Below are 8,448 nucleotides of genomic sequence, written 5' to 3'. Positions count from 1 at the left end.
AAGTATATGAATAAAATGCATCTTCTTTCATACATTATATATTTTTTTAGATTAACATAATTTGAAAAATCATATTTGAAGAATCATATTTGGCCTAACCACTTATTTTTTTACTACTTTCTTTACTACAGAAAGGATGTTTAAGAGGTGATGAACTGATGACGATTCGAAGTGAGGATGGGCAGTAAAAACGTAGTCGAAAGAAGGGGAAGTTGCAAAAAAAAGCCATTAAGTCCTTAAAAAGACTAAAAAGGGACCAATAAGCCAAAAAACGCCGAAAAAGGCAAAAAAGGACAAATAAAACCCACCTTTTTCTGGCCTACAATGACCCGAAATAAACATATATTATGTTGGGCCTCGTCTTCGGACACTAGGGAAAAAAAAGGATTTTTCCTCAACTTCCGAGCCCACACCACATGACGGGTTTGTTTGGACTCAATGATACGCCACACTAATATGCTTCATAGGCCCGGTGCCGTTCAGCCTCTGAAATCAAACATCAAATAAAGGAAAAGAATAAAATCTACAGATCAGAACTGGAGTTTCGAATACAAGCCCAAGTAAAATCGTGAGACGTCTGACGTGTAAGAATGACTTTCTCCTGCAAGACCAGACCTGGCCGCCATCGTTGAGTTCCATCCGTTTAGTTGCCTGCCTGACGACCTGAATTCCATTGCTAATTATTTCCCATCCTCCTTCCCAGTTTCTTCTCGCAGAACGATTCCCTGAGAAGGATGCTATTAAGGGCGTCCTCATTTATTCCTGAACCTTTTTCTTTTATCTACCTTCCTGGAAATAACAAGATATTCCCTTGGGACTGGGAGGAACGGGTGAAGGAGGGGTTATTAGGCTCGGGCTAAAAGTTCAGCTGTTCCGAGGAAGATAATAAAGTTACTCTAAGATAAGTTGCGCGTGCACTATTATATTGGCTGTGAAAGGAAAATGTTCTCTCAGATGGGCTCGGATACGGGACGTTGTTGGTTGAAATCCTACGTCGAACTTTACCCTGCTTATTGCCGTCACTGCAAGGAATAGTTGGATGATAACTTTCACACAGTGCGCTTTACTTATTGAAATTATCCTTGACAAGCTTTCCTTTCATCTTTCATCACCCCCTTCTCAATGATAAATATACAGAGTGATTCAAAAGTCCGATCCCACAGGGCAACTCCGTTGTTAGTGTTCATAGCGAGAAATGGAAAGAAGGGAAAGTTGTTGGAACAAGCCGAGTTTCAATCTTAAAATGCTTGCATTTTTAAGGTAACGTGTGAAGTACAGGCTGTACACTGGTACGAGCCTCATTGGTAGCCGTACGTCATCGCAAGACTGCCTTGTACTAGATAAATAAGAATTGATGACAATGGAAATGTTGAAAATTTAAATTGAAACCCACATATTTCCAGCAACTTTCCCTCTTTCCATTTTTCGCTATGAGCACTAAGTTGTTCTATGGGATCGAGCTTTTGAATCACCCTGTATTCGCTGAAATTGGTGGTATATATTTTTTTCCTCTCAACCAAACGATAAAGAATTCGTGTTTCAATGTTCCGGAGATGTGAAGTAGCCAGGCCATGAATCGCCTAGCCATTTTTTCCCTTTGCCATTTTTTCCGCTTGCCATTTTGACTTTGCCATTGTTTCCTTTTGTCATTTTTTCCTTTGCCATTTTTTCAGCTTGCCATTTTTTTCCGTTGCTATTTTTTCCGTTGCCATTTTTTCCCATTGCCATTTTTTCCGTTGCCATTTTTTCCTTTGCCATTTTTACCTAAATTCGGATTGATTGATTTGGTTAATTTTACTTAGCTTTTCTACCACTTTTGGCTAATTGCGAAGATGAGGATGAGTGATGATATTATGCAATTGACGAAGAGACACTCGCAAAGAACACCCATGCTCACGCTTGGATTCGAACACAGGACACCTGGCCTTATAGCGGTATGTGATAAACACTCCGCTACAGAGGCTGGTGTATATATATTTAGAGACCAGAGACTAATAAATAACATTACGAAGTCTCGCATATCTGTGCTTGTATATGTGTGTATAATTTTTCAATCCTCAACCTCCGCACCCCCCCCCCCCCTCCCGTCCTCGCCAAATATGAAATGATTGTCATTGGCTGAAATCGTTCATGGATGTAAGCAACGTCAATTTGCACCTTTCAGTGTTTTCTTCTGCAATGTCAGAAACCTTTCCAGTTATCAAATGCAGAAGCTGGTTGCATCCTTCGCAACATCTTCCGAGCGCAAGCACGTCTGGGTTGGAGGCTTCTTTCTTCCTTCTCCTAGCCAGGAGTCAATTTACAAGAAAAATCACTTCTCTGCAAGTTCCAACTCAGGGGAGGGAAGGGGGTGGGAGGGATATTTCCACCCCGATTCCTTAGATTGAACGAGCGAGGAAGGACGGGAAGGGGTTGTCTAATTCGAGGACGAATTATTCCGAGGTAATGACGAGTTAAATGCGGACCGACGGTGTTAAATAGCTGCGTGTATGCGTCACTCAGCCGCAACGGCCTTGGAAGGGGTTTTCTTTGCAAGAAAGCCGCCGGGGAGGAAGATGAATATGGAAACGATTTATGGAGATAATGAAACGCGTCTTTCCTTTAGCCCTCCCAAAAGTTGCTTGATTGACACAAATTCCCGGCGCCTTCTTGCAAATTGCCTTTTGATTAGGGTCGGCGCATGCGCAGTCAACCTCAAGGGGTCATTAGTGCACATAGTTTTTGGAAGAGAAAGCTTGAAACAGGATTATTGGGATCTCCTGTATACAAGGTGACACCGTTAACTCTCGGGGCACGTGTCCGCACTGTAAACATGCGTTCAGAAATATCAGACTGGTAGAAATAATATAGTAATGTGGTATCAGCCATCTCAGTGCCCGAACGAGTTGAATGGTTGATTCACAATCTCTTCATAAGGTTCTGTGTTCGAGTCACGGTCTTCGTGTTGTCACTTCATAAGTTTCATCTAATTATCATTCATCAGCATAGTCACGATTAGCCAAAAGAAATTAGAAAGCGAAAGGAAATAGAGGAGAGAAAGGAACATACACAAAAGAAATGAATAAAAAGAAACCAATAGGTCTCCATCATCAGTAGTATTGTTATTGCATAATACTTTACAAGGTGCTTAAAGCTTTAGTTTACATAAGAGAGAACATATACTTATGCTGGGTGGCTCCCCGATGGCGCAGTGGTAGCGTCGTCGCCTTGTAATCAAGGGGTCCCGGGTTCGATAGTCGGCGGAGGCACATAGTGGTTCGGATCCCACTTTAAACTGTAGGTCCAGTCCCCATTAGCCTTACTGTGCCATAGAACACCAACTCAACCAATCAATCAATATACATATGCTCTGTACCGATAATCTGTATAGCGAGATAACGAAAGCAAGTCTGCGCAAATAGTGACTCGAGAGGGGTCGACCAGTGAACAAGTGCGAGGGAACGGGATTGCGTGGAGGGGGAAAGCGATTGCGATTACCAGCCTTTTCATCAGCGTGTATTACTTCGCTCCACCCATTTGCTTTCTCCCTTTCTTTACCGTAATGCGCTACCTTGCTCCAGAGATTTCCGGGATAGAGGTTTGGCAAATTGTTTTCATCGTGTTTATCGAAGTGAATGTAGACACCCAAAAGTGAAACAAACGTCCACGCAGTACACCCTGGCAGTCTTGCAGGCCAACGAGAGACTGGCGATTGGAATCACAACCTGTACAATCCTCTGTGGGATAGTGTTGTCTTGTGTTTACCCTCCTATGTATGCTGAGTGCTCTTTACAGCTTCAACTTTTAACCAGGGTATGAGGCCTCCCCGATGGCGCAGTGGTAGCGTCCTCGCCTTGTAATCAAGGGGTCCCGGGTTCGATACTCGGTGCAGGTACATATTGGTTAGGATCCCACTTTAAACTGTAGGACCAGTCCCGATAGCCTTACTGTGCATAAAGTGGACTTAAAACACCAAATCATTTAACCAGGGTATGGAGATTTTATACTCAGAGACAGTCCCGCGTTCGAATCCTGGCCTGAGCATGGATGTTTGTGAGTGTTCATTCATCAATTTAATCATGTCATCATTCATCCCCATCTTCGCAAATTAGCCAAAAGTGACACAAAAAGCGAAGTAAAATAAAGCAAGTCAATCAGAAACAGTATAGATTTTGTTGTTGCTAAAGAGTCTGTGATGTTATTACTTTTAGAAATTGAATGAGGAAGTTTTTAACAAGACATATTTTCTACTCCTGTTAGGGTTCTATCCTCAATTTTATCTCCGTATTGTTTGACTAACAAAAGTAACCTAGGTTCTGACTTATTTTCCTTAGTGTACATCCCTGGTTTTTAATCGCGGAGATGAGGATGGATAAGGAATTGATTATGTAGATCACAGAGCAAACTCAGGCAACATTTCTGTCGTATCTGAGAACTGAACTAAAGACACTTTCTTTGTAAAGTTAGCCGTCTTCCATAGTGTAGTGATTATTGAATCAAGGAGTTTTGGATGCGTATATGGGTATTATTTTTCGGAGTACTGATTTTATCAGTTCGACCAGTGCACCATAGATCCTTAAAACGGCTTATAACAAACAAGTAGAAATACTTTATCGGCCACCTCAGTGGCAAGACACGTACAATGGTTGACTCACAATCTAACGAAGACTCGCGGGCTATATTTGGGACATCAATTTAATCTAATTTCGTCACTCGTCATCATAGTCACGATTAGCCAAAAGTGATAGAAAACCGACACAAAATAAGAGAGAAAATGGGATATACAAACAAATAATGATGACAAAGTTATTCCCCCATCATCAGGAGTAGCTATATTGCATAATATTTTACATGGGGACTTAAGGCTGGAAACCCAATGCAATAACAAGATACCATGACGTGAGGGTCGTATATAGCGTGTTCGAAATGCGGTTTCGAATTCACCCCGTTAGGAAGACTTCCCACAAATGTATGTGACCCGAAGACATTTCGTCTCCAAGCTCCTGATTGGTACATCTGGAGCCTCTCTTTTCGGCGTCTGCCTGAGAAACCTCTCTTCCCGTCATCACCTTAAAATAGTTCGCGGGTAGCCCTGCCTGCCTGCTACCTTCCCACGGTTCACCACACGCAAGTCTGAAATTTCCTTGGGTTCCCCCAACAAACCTCCCTCACCAGGTCTTCTCGGATGTTAGATATGATGTTACAAAGGATTAGGTACCGAGAAACTCCTGAGAACTTTTCTGCAAAGCAACGCTGGAGGAAGTATGAGGGTTAAAGAGGATAAGATGTAGTTTTCCTTCCATTATACTCACTAAACGTATCATTCCAGCTTGTCCTTCGCCTTTCGCTCGTTTTGTTCCTCTAGGCGACTATATTATCAGCTATTTGCTTAACAGCATCTTTGCGAGAAAACCAGGAAGCGAATTCAAATATGTTAAAGTTTGAGCTTTGTAACATGATTTCTGATGTGCAAGTTACGGCTTTGTTCTCGTCGTGTCAAACAAGCTGCGTAATTGCCTCGAAAACTTCTCAGCTACTTACAAGTGATGCTATAAGTTCTCTTGTCAGTATATCGCCATCTGTCATTGTTTATCTAATCTGAGCCTTGCGTGAAGCATATGCTAACACCTTACGGGCTTCAAAACAACTTCAGAGATTAAATCGTGAAATAATTGTATCCCTCTTGCCCACACAATGGTATACATGTGTATTTTGCAGAATCATTTATGCTATAGAAATAATCATGAATAAATATACGGATAAAAAAGGAATAAAGATAGAACGAAGTAAACGGAACACTAGGGGAGAAAGAGATAACGCGCTAGAGTAAAAGAGGAAACAAAGTTAGAAAAGGAAAGAAACAACTATATTCAGGAACAAATACGTATGAAATAACTATGTGGAGAAACAGAGGAAGAAGAAGAGAAACGGAAAGGAAGGTAAAAACAAAAATAAAGGAACAGAAAGAATGAAATAAAGAGATAGAGAAGCAGAGGATGAAAGAGAGAAACAAATACAAAGATAAGAAAGACAGAAAGAAGTAGATGAAGAACCAGAGGAAGATAGAGAAAACAGAGAACAGGGACAGAGGACGAAAGTGAGAACGAGAAAGGAAGGAGAAAGAGATAGAGGAACAGCAAGAAAGAAAGAGAGAGAGAAACAGAAAGTAAGAAACATAAAAAAGAAAGCAGGGGAATGATTTAGAAAAAGAAGAAAAAAGAAAGAAAGAACTGAAGAAAGACAATATGCCACGTTTTCCACCTCAGTCTACGGCTCCTCTTGACATGTTATTATTCCTTGTTTTTATTGGATTACGAGATGGTATTCCAAATTTTCCGTACTGATGCAATAACTTCTGTAAAATCATCATCAGGGCGTAGTGGCCACCAGAAACATCTATATATTCCCCATGTGCACGTACGAGTCGACACCGATCTCGGACATTTTTAAAATACTTACTGCTTAATTACGCGTCGTCCGTGAGAGTATCAATCACCGGTCCTGATCTTCTCAGTGGTGTCAAAAAGATCGCCTTTCACTTTGATATTCCGGGAATAAAAAAAAGTCTAATCGATGAACATGTCTGGGTAATAGGGTACGTGGAAGAAAACAGTCATTTTGCTTTTGCGGAAAAGAGAAGAACACGGGTGAAAAGGAAAGCGAGGCGTTGTTGTGTAGGAGCCAGTTCTGTTATCGCCACTGTTTGGGGCGAAATGTTCACGCAGTCGACGTAACGTAGACTCAAAGCTGATCGGAATATTAACATGTGGTGCTCATAGATTCTAATACGAAGTTATGCTAGAACGGGGAGGCTACACACAGGAAATTCCTTAAATTCATGGAATTGTTACGTACCCAATAGGACCAAATAATGTAAATAGTTTATCAAAGAGGAATAGAGATGGCAGCACCAGGCGCGCAAGATTAAGAATTAGCATAATATATGTGAATAACTTTATAAATAAGAACAAAGCAAATTGGAAAGATGAAAGACAATAGAATTTAATATAAGAAAACAAAGAATAGATATAAAAGAAATAAATTAATGTATATACTCGATAAATCAAACTAGTGATCGTATGGAAATTGATCAGAAAACTAAAGAAGTCAAAGCACTGATTCAAATTTATGTCGGAACAGATCTTGAATCTGTCTGATTTGATTTACCTTTCCAATAGTGGAAACTTTGTTTACCCCAGTGGCGGCGCGTTCTAGTCGACGCCCCACAGCACTTTTGGTTGCGCGTGTCATTCGTTTGGCACCAAGTACACACTAGGTTAGACATATTTAGTGTTGGCGCGTTCCAATCGCAGCCTCAAGGGAGGAAATTAGTATAGTTTCCAAAGCCTACAGGAAAAAGCTGTAGGAAGGATAAAGGAATTCCCAAATCGTAGAAAAAGCGGAAATAGAAGGGAATTAAGAAGAAATTCCATATCCAAACCATCCACTAAGAAGGAAGTCCAGATCCAGAAAAACCATTAAGAAGGAAGTCCAGATCCGGACCGTCCATTAAGAAGGAAGTCCATATAGAAAATTATTCAAATCGAGAAAATAAATAATAAAAGCAATTGACTGTAAATGAGAATTACAGAAGAATGTAGGTTATCATGTAAATATTCTGATTCCATGTAACCTGTGTTCGAATAATATATACGTTTGAACGTCTCCATTGGAAGGCATCCTGTCTGGTTTCGTTGTCTACAAAGAACCCTACCCTGTAGATATTCTATCTGAGGTTTAAAATGAAGATTAGTGTACCTCGCACCAAATGGAGGTAGCAGAATTATGTTTGAATCATTGGCTTCAGGAATTCTGTCTGAATTTTTCTTCCGTAGAAATGCAACTTTCATTAATCCAAATCCCATTGAATTTATACATATTTATAAATGCCCTGAGGCAAGTTTTTCACAGTTTAGCTTTTACTTTAATTAAATTCTCTCAATCACTTTACTTTGTTAGTATCCTTTGCAGAACAATCTATCTGCCATAAGGAAGATTATTACCAGATAAGATATATTGAAATTGATTAAGTAAATTTGAGTTTGAAATTCTTATACAATTAACAATTTTGCGTATATTTGTATATCCCGTAACATTTGTTACTTGTGTTTGCAGACGTAATTCCAGGCTGAGTATGTGAAATGGCAAATGTAAACTTCACACCTTAAATCAAATATTTCTTTTAATTATACGAATATGTGAACTTATATACCGTCCAATTTAATTGAATTAGAATTTTTGGATACATTGTAATCACACAGACCCTTTATATTATTAATATATTTATATGTGTATATGTGTGGGTTGTGAGAGGCGGTAATACGTATGGTTGAAGTAGGGAAAACATCTACTTGTACCCTTGAATTTTTGCAACATTCGGCTAGAAAACCGATAATTATACTCGAATTTTATCATGGTCCTAGGGTGGCCACTCTGTACACCCATTTATGGCTACTCTTTTTTCAGTTC

The sequence above is a fragment of the Lepisma saccharinum genome, chromosome 4 (assembly GCF_977018435.1).
Source record: "Lepisma saccharinum chromosome 4, izLepSacc3.1, whole genome shotgun sequence".
NCBI lineage: Eukaryota > Metazoa > Arthropoda > Insecta > Zygentoma > Lepismatidae > Lepisma > Lepisma saccharinum.
The sequence above is the reverse complement of the archived record's forward strand: the minus strand, read 5'-3'. Positions refer to the sequence as shown.